Source organism: Lepidochelys kempii, chromosome 1 (assembly GCF_965140265.1).
Source record: "Lepidochelys kempii isolate rLepKem1 chromosome 1, rLepKem1.hap2, whole genome shotgun sequence".
Classification (NCBI taxonomy): Eukaryota; Metazoa; Chordata; order Testudines; family Cheloniidae; genus Lepidochelys; species Lepidochelys kempii.
Genome location: NC_133256.1, coordinates 159,604,299 through 159,617,901, shown reverse-complemented (window position 1 = coordinate 159,617,901; position 13,603 = coordinate 159,604,299). Strand labels below are relative to the sequence as shown.

The following is a 13,603-nucleotide window of genomic DNA, read 5'->3' as shown; positions in this document are numbered from 1 at the left end:
TGTCTGAGGGGTATGAATTTTTCATACCCCTGAATGATGTAGCTGGGTTGACCTGACTTTCCAGTATAGCCAGCCCCTTGCTCTGTAACCAATGCCATCAGATAGCACTGTCCCCTGTGGAGCGCTCAAGCAAATCTGGGCTGCTCTTTTCCCATTTCACCAACGGATGTCCACAGTAAGGTCTACTCCCTATGGCTTCAGGCCATAGGGTCCACACAAATCTTAGTAATGGTTAGGCTGCTGATGAGCTGCCTGTTATGCTGACCAATTGTCTCATTGTTTCTTTGTACTCCCTGCCTGTATCCTTGTGACAGGGGCTATCCTTTTGTGTTGTGACTGTACAGCGCCTAGCACAATGGAGTCCTGTTTTGTGATGAGGGCTCCTAGATGTTATAATAAATTATAATAATGATGGAGTAGTTAACCTCCAAGAAGAAAGGTAAGGCCTAACTCTTCACGATGCCCTGCCCACCTTACAAAACCACAATCTCCATCTATCTGTGTACTGAAAAGACAGTACGTTCTTAGCATCCCACATTGTCAGTTTATACAATGTGACCAGATGCTCAGATAACTCATCACTATGGTAAGTGTCTCAGAGGGATTTGTTATTTTCCTTCCCAAATGTACATTTGGGGCAGGGTCTGGCTTAGCATCGGTCTCGTACAGTACTGAGTTCCCTGTTGATGCTTTACGAATACCGCTACTGATAATTATGCTACTGCAAGTATCGACAAGTCACTAGTAAAGAAGACTTTTTGCACATGTGAATACACGGGGCAAAATCCTCACTGGCAAGACACTGATTTCAATGATTACTCCTCCATTCCATGGGTGACTGCTAACTGACCTAGTGATTGATGTTGCATTAGGTCAGAAAGTCAAAAGCAAATATGTTGTATGTCAGCTTCTTCATTTCTTTACCACCTTTTCCCCCTCACATTGTCCAAGTGCATTGCATCAGTCTCCATCATCAGGACTGCTTCTTCCTAGTTGCCAGATACAAGTACGTGGAAAGCATCTTAACGTGGGCTTCTCCTCCTCACTACAATAAAGGTAGTGAAGAAATGTGAGCAAGCCTCTGGTCATTGAGAAGCCATGACTAAAAGGATAACCAGAGCAGAAGTCCAAGCACCTCATAGCAGGAAGTTATTAGGATCCTCTCATATTAGAGGATTTCAAAACACTTTGCTCAGTACAATCAGCATCTCCTCCAGAGCTCATGTTCGCACCTTTTTCAATTTCCTCTGCTTTTACGCACTATTTCTACGGCATCGTCCTAACCTGGTGTCGCAGTGTATGCTTTTTACTATATAGTTCCATCTGACTTTTGGCCTTCCATACGTTTACAGGCATGCATACTAAACATCAGTGAAATTAATCTCACATTTCAGGTGGTGGAGCAATCATTTCTGGGATCAGGAAGTTTTTGCCTCCCCCCATTCAGCACTGTACTATGTGCAGGGTCAGAGCTAGTCTTTACAAAGCTCAACCACAGGCCTCTCTTACTTTGGAATCCTTGAAATGTCAGAGTTGATTACAACTTTCATTTTTAAGAAATTAGATCCTAACACCACTCCTTGCAAAGAGATCCTTGAAAATCTAAAGTGATCAATTGCTAGGTTTGAAAAAGTTTGCCACCGATTTTCCTAAGGAACAGGGTTATTCATAGTCTCCACCCACCCTCCCTCCCTCTTCAGTCACTTGTGGGAAAGAGACTCAAACAGCCTGCTTTCCCCAGCATAGCATCCTGATTGTGCAATGGAGCTGCCTTAGATAACCCCCTCTACCCCCATCCAATGCTGCCCTAGCCAGCCTGGCTCTTGGTCACATGATTAGTCACAACCTCCCCCCATCCCAGGACAATATCCTCTATCAGTCCCTCTGGATTATACACCCTAGAATTCCCACCCTTAAAAGGCAGATGCCTCATAACTAGAGCTGGTTGAAAATAGTAAGCAATTTCTAAAAAGCAATTTGGAAAAAAAAAGTCGTACAGAATTTGTTTAGTGAAAAAAAAACTTAAAAAAATGTAGTTTGAGAATTTTAGATCTGTTTTAGGACCTCTCACATTGTCACTCCTTTTTGCAGGAGGATGTATCCCCTGATGCAACACGTGAGCAAGTGGTACTACCCCACTGCTCCCAATACTAAACACCTGCTACTCAAAGCCCCAAAGTTCCTTTCCCACCCCACCCCCCCCGGCTTTATAGGTAAAGCCAACATGAATCTCATTCAAAGATTTCTCCCTAAACCTCGCTGTTTGTAGGATTTCTCGCAGATCTCCCATGTCTGCCCCTGACTCCACCCAGCCAGAGGCTCATAACAACCTCGCTTACATGTTAGTGCATAAAAAACTTACTCCGCATTTCTATGCGGTGATACAACTCTTACTTGCAGGGTGAGTTCAATAGGAGAGGTAGGATCACAACATCTGCCATACTTATGTGCTCATAACTTTAAAGAAAAAACTACTGACCTGATTTTCTTCCAACTTGGCTGCAGATCTCAATGATCTTTGCAAAATAAGCCAAGAGTGATATTTTTGCCTTTGGAGTCTCAACTATACATGTGCAAAGTTTCCTGACTGAATATTTCCCTCTGCCCTCCCCCATATAGAACAAGAACAACTGACCTGATTCCGCTAATGTTTTCCAGAACGCTTAACCTTTGACCTGACACACAAGCAAGGAAAATTTCAGCCCAAAATGAACTAGTATGACAGAGTTATGAGCAACTGGAGGAAAAGAAAGGAAGATTAGAATGGAAGATAGATCTCATCCTTAATGATAATATGAATTAGCCACACTTTCTGTAACTCAGACTTTTGCTTATCAGATTCTTTACTGCAACTCCAGCCATCTGGCCTTCTTCAGGAAGACAAAAATATCAGTCTGTTTAAAAAGTATAATTGTGTTTTCACATGAAATACTATGCGGCTTTCTGCAGCTCCTTGTCTCCATAGACCAAGTAAATGAAACTGAGAAAGAAAGAGAAAGTGAGAAATCTTGTAAGTGGAACGGCGAGGGGGGGAAGCCACCTGACTCTCCTCTGATGTTCTGACTCAATGCTTTGATGTTAGGCAGTTAGAGAGGGCAGCACTAGTCAAGAGACCTTTGGAAAAAGAACAGGATCATGCTCAGATGAGTAATTATACACACATTCATTAATGAAGGCTAAACCAACACAAGAATGGATTAGTACCTAAATAATTTTGTTGGAGAAAAGTGGGGCGTATACTGGCCTCAAACTTTCAAAAGGCACAAGTGATTTTGGGTGCCCAATCTGAGACACTGTAAGGGGGCCCATTTTCAAGTGTGAGTGCTCAGCACTCTCTGATAAATCAGGGTCTTTTAAAGGTGTCTCAAATTGGGCATCCAAAAGTCACTTGCAAACTTGGTATGGTGCACAGGCAAAAAGTTTTAGTAAACAGGTTCTCCTAATTGAGTTCTGGTGCCTCCCTCAACTATTTTTAAAAATTAAAGACAGCACACTCACCCACGCATCACTCTGTCCAAACTATGCCGAGTCCCTTAATGCCCGTGGTGAATAAATGCTGTTTATCGCTCTCTATGATGTAATGGTCTATTATAGAGATTTCAAAGTGATTACAACTTTTTGAAAGAATGTTTCCAACAACAAGACATTTATTGGAATTCCGGTTAAAGGGGATTTCCAGTGTGTATGGAGGATAGAAAGAAATCAGTCATGTCTCTTTAAACAAAAGCTCTAGCATTTTGTTAGTGTACACTAAGGTCCACTCCTGAACTCACGAGAAAAGCAAAAGTAAGATGGCTTTGTTCATTTGAAATGAAGCTACAACGCAGTAGCATTAAGGAAAGAAATCCTCAGCCCCAACTCATGTTAAAAGAGAGGAGGAAGTAATGGATGGGGCCAACTGCTTCTGCCACGAGCAGTGACACTTTGCACTGTAAAAGGATCCTGTGCTCATGCTCCCATTCAAAGGGGACATTGGCTGCCCCTCTACATAGACTCGTGCAATGGTTGTCACTTCCACAAAGTACAAAGGTGTAGACATTTCCCCTTACAGGATTTTCCCACAGGTTAGTCCCCTTATCATACATAAACACATAGATCCTGCTACTTTGAGTCTTTGCAGATCATTCCAGAGAACTTTAGGATTTGCCCTTAAGATGCCTAGGAAACATTTAGTTAAGAATTATATATATATATAAATTGAAAGGCTTCTGAAATGGTGGCAGATTTTTTTTCTAGAATTCCCATTCAGTGTGTAGGGCTTTTACCCTGTCTCAGTACAGGCTGCCACTTGAACGATATTCCCCAAGAGAAACCCACTCAGCTCACATATCACAGTACAACTGAAAGAACTAGCTTGGAAAATTTCAGATTCCCCATGCTTTCTAATAGCAAAACTGCCACAGAAGTTAGATGGGCAGTGGGGCTTGAGACTCAGGAAACCTGGGTTTGAATCCTGGCTCTGCCACTAATAACAGGCAAGTCATTTCATCGCTCTGTGGCCTCCTTCCCCTCCCTTCGTCCATTTAGATTATAAAAACCCATCAGAACAGAAAGCACCTTTTGTACAGTGCCTGCTACAATAGCGCCCTGATCTCCATTAAGGGGATTTCATTCATTTAACATAGGCCTGTTTTTATGAGAAAGAAAGGACCACTTGTAAAACTCAATATGTAACAATTTGATAATAAGACAGTATTGTAAGAAATCCAAGTGGAATCACTTATTTTCTAGGACATTGCATGTGATCAGAAAATGCAACCTGGACTATGGCATAAAAATGAATTCACTACATATCCCCCTTTCTCTGTCAAGCATGCTTATACACAGTATAATCACAGCACTTAGGGCTGGATCTTACTGTGCTTCCATATACAAAACTCCCATCCACTTCAACAGGAGAGACGCATGCACAAGGACCAGAGATTATAAAGCGAGAGGAGCTTTCCCAGGCTAGATTGGCAAGCCTAGAACTCTTTCATCTTGCGAAAAGGAGCACTTGTGGCACCTTAGAGACTAGCAAATTTATTTGAACATAAGCTTTCGTGAACTACAGCTCACTTCATCAGATGCATTCAGTGGAAAGTACAATGGGGATATTTATATACACAGAGAACATGAAACAATGGGTGTTACCATACACACTGTAACCAGAGTGATCACTTAAGGTGAGCTATTACCAGCAGGAGAGCGGGGGGGGGGGGGGCGGGGGAGGATGGGGAGGGCTGGGAATCCTTTTGTAGTAATAATCAAGGTGGGCCATTCCCAGCAGTTGACAAGAACATCTGAGGAACAGTGGGGGGGAATAAACATGGGGAAATAGTTTTACTTTGTGTAATGACCCATCCACTCCCAGTCTCTATTCAAGCCTAAGTTAATTGTATCCAGTTTGCAAATTAATTCCAATTCAGCAGTCTCTCCTTGGAGTCTGTTTTTGAAGTTTTTTTGTTGAGGAAGTGCCACTTTTAGGTCTGTAATCGAGTGACCAGAGAGATTGAATTGTTCTCTGACTGGTTTTTGAATGTTATAATTCTTGACGTCTGATTTGTGTCCATTTATTCTTTTACGTAGAGACTGTCCAGTTTGACCAATGTACATGACAGAGGGCCATTGCTGGCACATGATGGCATATATCACAGTGGTAGATGTGCGGGTGAACGAGCCTCTGATAGTGTGGCTGATGTGATTAGGTCCTATGATGGTGTCCCCTGAATAGACATGTGGACACGGTTGGCAGCGGCTTTGTTGCAAGCATATGTTCTTGGGTTAGTGGTTCTGTCGTGGGGTGTGTGGTTGCTGGTGAGCATTTGCTTCAGGTTGGGGGCCTGTCCGTAAGCAAGGACTGGCCTGTCTCCCAAGATCTGTGAGAGTGATGGGTCATCCTTCAGGATAGGTTGTAGATCCTTGATGATGCGTTGGAGAGGTTTTAGTTGGGGGCTGACACAAATCAGACATCAAGAATTAGAACATTCAAAAACCAGTTGGAGAACAATTCAATCTCTCTGGTCACTCGATTACAGACCTAAAAGTTGCAATTCTTCAACAAAAAAAACTTCAAAAACAAACTCCAACGAGAGACTGCTGAATTGGAATGAATTTACAAACTGGATACAATTAACAGGCTTGAATAGAGATTGGGAGTGGATGGGTCATTACACAAAGTAAAACTATTTCCCCATGTTTATTCCCCGCCACTGTTCCTCAGATGTTCCTGTCAACTGTTGGAAATGGCCCACCTTGATTATCACTACAAAAGGATTCCCAGCCCTCCCCATCCCCCCCCCTCTCCTGCTGGTAATAGCTCACCTTAAGTGATCACTCTGGTTACAGTGTGTATGGTAACACCCATTGTTTCATGTTCTCTGTGTATATAAATCTCCCCACTGTATTTTCCACTGAATGTATCCAATGAAGTGAGCTGTAGCTCACAAAAGCTTATGCTCAAATAAATTGGTTAGTCTCTAAGGTGCCACAAGTCCTCCTTTTCTTTTTGCGAATACAGACTAACACAGCTGCTACTCTGAAACGTTTCATCTTGCAATTACTCATCATTGGGGGACAGTAACCTGTAGCATGGACTGCAGTGAATGTGCAGCTTACAAGCAAGAAAGAGATGGAAGTTAAAAGCAAAAGAAGTGTCCAACACTGTAGAAAAGTGCCTAGTAAAAGAACTCACAAGCCTGCTTATTTTGGCCATAGTTTTGCATGGGAGTTCAACACAATGTACTGGTGTCTCTTTAGCAATAGGCTTTCGTGGAACATACATTCAGTTCTGCACATTGCATAACCTGTTCTAGTTAAAGTTAAACCCACATTTAGATGGTGACAAATTAAAAAGTTAATATGTAATTCTTTTAAAGCAACTGACCTCATTCTTCCTTTGTCTTCTGTTGTGCAATCAAGTGCTGATCAAAGTGTGCTGATGAACACAGTTCCTTCCAAGGAACAAAGCTTACAGATTCACATCCTATTTCTGAGGCTTCTAGATATCTCAACCAAAGGGACTGTAGTGTTTTGTGGTCTGTGTGTAATTGGCTTTCACAAGAAGCATAAGCATCCTAAGAAAAGCAACCAGAAGAGAGGTTGTAAACAACACTCAACAACTAATATACAGTAAGTGAGAATGGTGCTACAGTATACATACAAGCATATCTATAGCATTATTATTAAAACAGGAAGCAATGTGATCTAGTGATTAGAGCATAGAGCAGGATTCAGGAGACCTGGGTTCCTGGCTCTGACACAGGCCTGCTTGGCCTTGGGCAAGTCACTTCACCCCGACTCAGTTTCCCCATTTGTAAAATAGGGATGATGACACTGAAAAGCCGTTTAAGCTCTACTGATGAAAAGCACCCTATAAGAGCCAGGTATAAGCATCACCCGTGCCAGCCAGGGACACACGAGGTTTGTATTTTACAGATTAAATCAAATCCATTTTGGTAATGCACCCAGAGCACAGAGTTTGAGTCTGGAGGTGAACTCTGTACAAGTTATCCTCTGAATAAAATATCTATTCCTTTTTCTTAATGATATAATCTAGGACACAAGATGTGAAAAACTGGTTAAGCTACTATCATTCTTCTCATTCCTTACTTTCTAAAAGGAAAAATACTTTTCCTATCTATACCACTATATATTTTAATTGACTCCTAGCATCAAAAATCTTTTACTAAACGGAACATAGTATAAAAAGAATATAATGCTACTGGTTCAAATTCAGCTCAGGTCTTATGACCGGCAGTTGTTGCCATCGGATGATTGGTTGATGACTTATGTGAAATGAGTTTGGTGGCCTCCATCAAGTTCCCAGTGGACGTGTGTACACATGACAATCAACACTAATTAGCAACATCAGTGGCAAACTGAGCAGAGAAGCCAAGAAAACAGAGCTGGCTGCACATCTTCCATGGCCAGAGTTGGTCATGGATAAAGTAGCAGAGACAAATTTGCAGTGCCATTGTCCAATGATATCTCCATAGGCAGAGCACTGCAGTCTCCAGGGAGGTCAAGCTGGCACCTTTCAGGTGCGGGAAATTCACATAAAATATAACGGCAGCCAAGTTAGTCTTTTTATACGATTCAATCATCTGCTAATCCAAAATCAAATCTGCCTGCTCCAGCCTCCATCAAATAATACTGGTCATTTCCCAGAGCTACTACAGCCCCATAATTGAGATATCTGAGTTACCTCATCTCTCTCAATTCTAGAGCCAAATATTTGAAAACAAGTGAGAGGAAAGTTGTTGTCTGTAAATATTGCATAAGCATATCAGTGGAGCTCATGTTTCCATTACCTGAATGCACCGCTTGCTTGTGCTGCGTGTGAACTGAACCACTGAAGTAAAAAAGACACTATTGTATGTCAGTTAGCCCATAAGAAAAAAGTGAAGGATCAGAGGTTATCACAAGAGGAAATCTGGGCTAAGCACTCTAGGCTTTCCCCCTTTCTCTGCAGGAAGGAGCATGATCCCAGAGCTCCATGAAGTCTTGTTTAACCTTTGACCTTATCAACCAACACTCAACAAGCACTTAGATCAATTTTCTCCCATGTTACCGGAGGAAGAGAGGCAGAGAAGCTGCCTCCTCTAACTTCATGTAACATTCTAAGATCTAGGTAGTTTTTTCACATTTCTTTTTGTTTTTCAGCCTGATTCTGTTTAAGAGAGACATCTACATGTTTGTAGCTCAGATTTTTACTGTGATTCTATTAAATCAGCATCGATAAAATGAATTGCACTGAGCAAGCCCATAAACTCAAACTTAGAAATGCATGGTGAATCCGGTTCATCTACTCAGAAATACATGCTGTTTCTTTGTGCACGGATAAAAAAGTGTCCAAATGATCGAACACATTCATTACAATTCTGTTATTTTGTAAATTTGGGACCAAAGAATTCTCATTCCCTCCAGGAGAATATTCTGCCAGACGTTCTGCTGTGGATGGTATAATTCACAGGGTTTGATAATCATTACATTTACAGTAAGAAACTTGCTAAAAGAACGATGCACCAGGGAGGGACTAGTGAACAGTGGCAGACTGTTTCATGCCTTCCTTTGCTTTATAGTGATGGGTAAATGCATTTTCTCCCATGTACCATCCTAATATTGTTCTGCAGATGGAAAAGAAATGTTTACCCTCTTTTTACTTATTACCTATAAAGAAGAGACAGACCATAATTGGAAAGATTTATATTACTGTAGAGATGGTGGGTGAAATCCCATCCCCATTAACTTTAAAATGGTGCCAGGATTTCACCCGGCATTTCAGAGCTAGCTCGCATTGTGGGAGGCATAAGGATGGCGCATGCCGCTGTGGGAACTCATGAGGAATTCCAGCGGATTCAGCAGTTGCTCTTTATAGCATTTTCTGGTAGAGGGAATGCTGGAGAAGCAGCTCTGCACCCTTTCATGGGTGTAACCTGCACCCTCCAACCCCACCTATGCCAGTACTGCTACAGTGGCGAAGGGTCCACACCCTGTCTCCCTGCCCCCTTTGGATAGGCTAGTACTAGCTGCTAACACTATTATTCAGAAGAATTAGAGTAATCCTGAATAGCACTGACTTCCCTGCTTTCAGCAGGGATTGTGATGGAAATAAAAATTAAATGCTTAAGCAATCAGAGGCTCATGAGCTAGTTTTCAGGTATGCTGGGGATTGGGACAAGGGAAGGGAATTAGCAGGAGATGTAGATCCAGTCAAGAAATTTGTTCGCCAGTCCTTTAGTCTCTGAAGCAAAAGCCTTAGCCTACTTCTGTTCAAATCACTGGACGTTTCCCCGTTCACTTCAATAGGAGCGGAATCCGGTCCAGATGATTAAGTGGCTGAGATGGAGAAGTTATTTTCATTGTGCACTAGCCATACTCATCAACAGGCTACTTTTGCCCACAGGGATAGCAAGACTAACTGCAGCAAGCGACAGGTACAAATAGAAATGTTTGTTTCACACATGGGAGCATTGCTGGGACATCACTCAACTCAGAGGCAGCAGCTAATTGATCGTTACAGATACACTCACAAAGAGAATCTAAAGATGCCTTGACAGTTGTCTGGCTTCTAAAAGCCTTGGAAATTAAAAAGGTGGTTATTGTATTAGACTCATTTTCCTAGACATGCACAAGAGAAAAATGTACCCTGCTCTTGATACATGGTGTCTAGAGAAAGCTTGCTGACTGCAGTTTTCCATAGTCTGTAATTGGATAACACGAACAGGTGAATGGGATCCATGACTAAACTATATAAATCAATGGTTTGGGAGTCAAAATGAAGGTTACACAAGGCAAGCCGAGAGAGGCAAGCCAGGAAGAAAAAAAAAAACGAATTGGAAACCAAGGGTCAAATTCTGCTTGCAGTTACACCAGTGAAAGGTGTAACTGGCAGTAAGAACTAGCCAAAAGTGAGTGTTAAGAATTAAAGAAACAAAAACATACATGATTCAAAGGTCTGAATAAAAATAAGCTTGCCATAAAGGAGGTTGACCAATATATTCTGGCTAGCATAATAATATGTATTATGTACATCATATGTACATTAGTATGCATTAAGCACAAATAGTATGGCAGTTATACAGGCTAAATTGGGCTATCCCTTTACTATAATATTGCTCTCTTATGTTAAGTATCCCATAACACCTTACATTAGCTGAAGCAAGCATTTGGCATAAGCAAATAGGAAACTTGTAAAAAAAAAATAATAATAAAATTAAGATCTATTCCTTCTACGTCTTAGTACAAGCTAGGGGAGGTACCTTAATGGACCAGTACCTGGAATACTAGTATCCAAAACAAAGACAAGGAAGGAAGAGAACAATGAATTAGGAAATTGGGACAAAACTGATGTGTTCAATTTTAGTGACATGTAAATAGACATGTAAATACCACCACATGAAACGTGAAACTTCAGGAGCGCATTTTTGGTGTAAGGCAAGTGTAACATCACTGCATGAGATGGCTTCCCAGAGACTGGCATCATATAGTACAGGAAAAAAGTTCTGTATTATTGACTTACAGCAATAAACCTGACTGACATTGGTTATTTGAGTATAATGAACATCAATGTATCAGCAACAAGGACAATGGTTAAAAATACAGCTCTGCACTTTTTAAGATACATATGGTTTGATTCTGTGAGTAACACAGACAATGGTGTGAAGTTTAAAATTTGTCAGGATCAAGGCCCTGATCCTGCAACCACTTACACAAAAGTCCTTTACTGAAGTGGGTAGTCTCATTCACGCTACACTTTTCTTCTCAATCACTTTGCCTCTCATCACACATCCAGTGCCTACACAGCTTGAGATCCCCTCAGGGCAGGAATTTTGTCTTCTCATCTTTATACAGAGTGCCTAGAACACTTCGGATGGAATCCGAAGACCCATCACCCAGCATGAGTAGAGAGCTGTGAATTGCACTTCCCTGTGAGGAACTTGGAAGGAAGTGGGAGAAGGAAGCTGCCCCAAAACAATGTTACCTTGAGAGAGAGCACTGGAGAGTGCATGAAGCACTGGAACCCCTGCCCTTTCCATAGTTTGCTTCCATTCATCTCTGCAGAGGTGGCACTCAACCCCTGTATACCCAGGGATGCTGGAACAATTTTTATAGCAGGGGTGTTGAAAGCCATTGCATAAAACTGTATACCTTCTATATGGTTGAAGCCGTGCATTCGGCTCCTATTGTTACATGAAACCACGGGGTGCTGCCATACCTCCAGCACCCCTGTGCATACCCCTCCCATCACTGATTTAACAGAACTATGCTGGTTTCACTCCTAGGGGGTGCGGGAAAAGAAGGGGGAGCTCTGTCACTAAGTGCTGGATTTACCCCTTTCAGAATTACCTCACTAAAAACAATAAGAAATTTTATGAAAGGTTGTACAGTTACACTTTAGCCATTTGTAAAGACAAACCACTTCAGAAATCAGTCCATAAAACCAAAGGCAAGGTGGTTTCATCTTTCAAGACCAGCATTTCACAGATATGGTGCCAAATAGTCCTGGAGAAGCATCTTACCTGCCCCAGCATCAGAATGCATCCATTACCTCAGTTTCCCTTTGAAAGCCGGTAGCATGATTTGCAATTTAGCCCTCTGGACAAGCCAAAAAAAGTACTCACCTCCTGGGGTAAATGGGGGTGGGGAGGGAAGAACCCCCACCCTACAATTCATTCTTGGCACTACCCAGGCTATAGCCTTCACCCTGCAGTGCATGGCTCCAGGAGTCACTGTTGACCCTCTTCAGGGCAAACAGATCAATATTGCTTTGCCCCTCAGCGCAGGGATCACAAGATTCTTCACCCAAGTTTCACAAGGATTTCCAAAACCACCTCTGTAGGTGGCACTGTAGGGGGGCCCTCCCTCTATGGCAGCTGTCCCTGGTACTCTAAGCTATGCAGTCCTCCACCCAAAAAGGAATATTACCCTTATAGTAACTGGAGTTCTTGGAGATGTGGGGTCTCTACGGGTATGCACTCTGTACGTGCTCCATGTGCCTAGGACCAGAAATTCTTCTATAGTAGTGTGCATTGGTCTGCACCTGTGCCCTTACACCTCCTTGTGCTGCAAACCAAGGGCATCAGTAGCAACACAGACCAACCACCTTTCCAGTTCCTACTCTACCACAAATCACGTGAGGGTCCAAGCAGTGTGGAAGGAGAATGAGTCACATAACATCCACAGGACCACACACCTCAAAGAACTTCCTTGGACTATGAAGGAAGGAAGGTTACTTACCTTTAAGTGCTGGTCCCTATGGGCAATGGGTTTAATAGGCAGCAGCTTTAAAAACAAACCAAAGGAAGTATTTCTTCGCACAATGCACAGTCAGCCTGTGGAACTCTTTGCCAGAGGATGTTGTGAAGGTCAAGACTAACAGGGTACAAAAAAGAAGTAGATAAATTCATGGAGGATAGGTCCATCAATGGCTATTAGCCAGGATGGACAGGGATGGTGTCCCTAGCCTCTGTTTGCCAGAAGCTGGGAATGGGCATCAGGGGATGGATCACTTGATGATTGCCTGTTCTGTTCATTCCCTCTGAGGCACCTGGCACTGGCCACTGTGGGAAGACAGGATACTGGGCTAGATGGACCTTTGGTCTGACCCAATAGGGCCATTGTTATGATGTTCTTCTTGCGGGTATTATAAGGAGGTGGGTGGGGAAGAGCTCTGTACTACAGTTTGGAGGATTGCTGACCTGAAAGAAGCATCCTGCACAGAGGTTTGAATCAACAAATAGTGCCTGGTACATGTGTGGATGGAACTCCAGGTTGCTACTATACATATCTCAGAGTAGGACCCCTTGCAGGAATGCCATTGGGGCCACCTGTGTGCTTGTCAAATGAGCCCAGAAGGATGAGCTCCAACCCTTTATAAAACAGTGTAGGATGCAACTAGAAATCCATTTTGAAAGTCTCTGGAGGATACTGCCTCCCTGCTATGGAGGTGAAGCCTTCATCTCCATGTTCCATCAGGGGATGGAAGAGACACAGCAACCTTCTAAAGGCCTGTGTCCTACCTGGCTAGAAAACCAGAGCGCTATGCACATCTAGGGAGTGGAACTTCACGTCTTCCTTAGTCTTGTGAGCCGTCGGGTAAAATGCAGATAAGAAGACTGTC

General features: G+C 42.6%; 1 protein-coding gene across 1 annotated transcript in view; it reads right to left on the bottom strand.

Moving 5' to 3' along the window:
• PSMG1 (proteasome assembly chaperone 1) overlaps positions 1–13,603 on the bottom strand; it is a 335,075-nt gene that overhangs the window by 258,361 nt on the left and 63,111 nt on the right. Inside the window, exon 8 of the mRNA XM_073360662.1 lies at positions 6,866–7,055. The gene's annotated coding sequence lies outside the window, so the exon portion shown is untranslated. The remainder of the gene's footprint in view (positions 1–6,865; positions 7,056–13,603) is intronic.